General features: G+C 46.8%; 1 pseudogene; it reads right to left on the minus strand.

Moving 5' to 3' along the window:
* Positions 1–2446: 2446 nt before the first annotated feature.
* On the minus strand, positions 2447–2557 carry LOC115509557 (annotated as a pseudogene).
* Between the last annotated feature and the right edge of the window lie 364 nt (positions 2558–2921).

The raw sequence follows: 2921 nt of genomic DNA on the forward strand, positions 1-2921 counted from the left end.
AGATTTTTGTCCTTCATCAGTTGGCCCTAGGGAGCCCCTATGAGGCCATAGGTATAAGCTTGGGAGAAGAATGAATGCCAGAGTGGTCAGTAAGTGATGGGGTCTGGACCCACTTTTTGTGGAACTTAATCATGCCCCCTAGACATGCTCAGGCTCAGTCCTGGGCACCGCTTTCATTTGGTCATGAACCTCTGTTTATGACTTGGTGAGTCTGACAGCCCCCGGCACCCCATTCATCATAGGCAACTCTGACCACGTATCAGTTGATATCTCTTTGTCAAATGCTCGGTGCCCAACAGCACCAGGGATGGGGGGGGGGGGTTGGTTCTTCCAATGGTGGATGGTTTTCTTCTACTGGTGGCATGGCCTGGCTTCCATCCCAAAGGTGTCTGCACAAGGACTCTCTGATCGGGGCTCGTCAGGGGCTGTGTCTTTATCTACCAAAGTTCCCTCTGGTGTCATGGGACCTTCTAGCCGTATGTTCTGCAGCCTGGACTGCTGCATGGCTCCCTCTCTTGCTCTGGAACCCATGCAACACTGACAGCTTGACGGCACTGTCCCGTAGGCAGGTCCCCTCTCCTGGTCAGAGAGAAAATCACCGGGCACAGCGTGCCTGAAAATGGTAAAGGGCTCAGAGGGGAGGCTCAGAGCGCAGCACTGACAGTGCCTCCCAGAGAAGGCAAATGCTCCCCGAGCTCATCAGTCATTTTTGTAATTCTGATCAATCGTAATTATACATTTAGCAGATCAAATTGTCTTCAATGTTTCCATCGCGCCAAAATCAGAAAATATACTCAAAAAATTCAAAGATTTTCACCGCACCTTGTAAACATTATCTTTAAAATGTGAACTTTAGGGGCACCTGGGTGGCTCAGTCGGTTAAGCCTCTGACTCTTGATATCGGCTCAGATCGTGATCTCATGGTCTGTGAGTTCGAGCCCCGCGTCGGGCTCCACGCTAACAATGTGGATCCTGCTTGGGATTTTCTCTCTCCCCTCTCCTGCGCTCTCTCTCTCTCTCAAAATAAACAAATAAAATGTGAATTGTTTCTTTATCATCTCTCCTCCCCCCCCCCCAAATACCTTCCTAAGCAAACAGTGACTTTTGAGCGGCTATGGTTGTTTCCAAAGGAACTCCAGACCATTAGGGGCAAAGCTCTGAGGAGAGCCTAACAAAATGCACTCTTCACATGGAACCCACTGAAACCATCACTTATTTGCCAGGTCAACGGACTTTCCTCCCCTCGGGTCCTTCAGCTGGGTTTTAAGCAATCACATAAGTTTCAGTTTCTTGAAACTTAATTCCTTTCCCCAAATGACCCATATTCTTTTAGATAATAGGGACTTCCTAAAGTCCTTAGGTTTCACTTCATCTTGCCAGTAAAACCTTTTCATGTGACCTCCTGATTTAAGGCCTGGTGTGTGCTAATATGGCTTGAACTTAGTCCCCATTCTATCCTCTTTCCCCCTTATTAGTTTTATGCATTTCATTGGCCACCATTCTTTGGCTTTGCTAATACAAAGAAATAAAACATATCAGTGTAATTCCGCTATTATGCCTCATACTGTCTGAAGGCGTCTATGTATCACAAAGACTATCATACCTGGAATATAGCCAGTCACAGTACAATGCTAACACTTCTTGTAGGGAATACTTTGTGTAAAAAGGCAGCCTCCCTTGGATAAGCACCTGAAGGTTCCCACCTCCTTATCTCCTTTCCTCTTTCCTTCTCCATCCTTTGGTTTCTCCCTACAGAACCAGGTATATCTTGCGGAAGCCCCTGGGGCCCCGGGCTGGTAAGTACCACTCTCACAGTGTGCAGAAAACCTCTTCACCCCGGGCGGGACCGTTGCATGTTGTGCCCAAGGCCAACAAGGCTCACTCCCTTTGATCTATACTTCAAAGGGAAGCGTTTTTGAACTTTCCTTCACTGTCATTTTCATGGCAAGCAGAAAGGATGCCTAGACAAAAGATAGGAAGTGATAACAGGAAGAAAAGACCAAGAAGCCATCATGTCTTTAGCTACATCTCTCTACATCTCTCGCTGCAGCCGGGACCTCGTCACTCCCAAAGCACCTACCATGATGACAAGGCTCACGGGTCCCGCTGCCTCTCCGCTGTGATCATTCTGAGGTGGTCCAGGTTCACAAGGTAAGAGTAAGAAATCAAAACGGAGAGCTGAAACCCTCACATGGCCAGATCTTGCCTCTAAGTATTTCGAATGATCCCTCCTAGGGAGTTTGCATGTGTGGATTATTCCAACAGTATATTTTATGGACTTGGGACTTGTCGCCAATCTGAAACTCCTTGAGGAAACTTGGGACTTTTATTTTCCTGCCTGTCCCCAGTTTGTTCCTCCCTGGCAAAATGTAAAACACTTTGCTGTGTAATCGAAATGTCGCCTGGCCTCACTGCTTGGATATCTACAATGACAATTAGATAACTTTAGCTTTTTTTTTTTTAAGAAATTTTAAAAGTATTTATTTATTTATTTATTTAGCAATAATCGCGCCTCGGATAAACCTCATTGGCTACGATACTGCCACTGCGCAAAGCTTATTTATTTATTTACTTAGAGAGAGGGTGATCAAGGCGGGGGGAGGGGGCGGGGGCAGGGAGAGAGGGAGAGTGAGAATCCCAATCAGGTTCCTCGCTGTCAGTGTGGAGCCCGACACTGGGCTTGATCTCTCCACATGTGAGCTCGTGACCTGAGCCGACATCAAGGGCCAGACGCTTAACCCACGAGCCACCTAGGCGCCCCAACATTAGCTTCTAATGCCCAAATTATTATAATACCTAAGGCCTTTTACTAGGTTTCCTTCTATAGGTATTTTGAAAACTGCAAAGAACAATAACATGCCCCCACCAATCTATCCAGTTTGAAGCTTGCTTCCTTCACTAGCAATCTGACTTGGGATTAC

This window comes from Lynx canadensis, chromosome A2 (genome assembly GCF_007474595.2).
Source record: "Lynx canadensis isolate LIC74 chromosome A2, mLynCan4.pri.v2, whole genome shotgun sequence".
NCBI lineage: Eukaryota > Metazoa > Chordata > Mammalia > Carnivora > Felidae > Lynx > Lynx canadensis.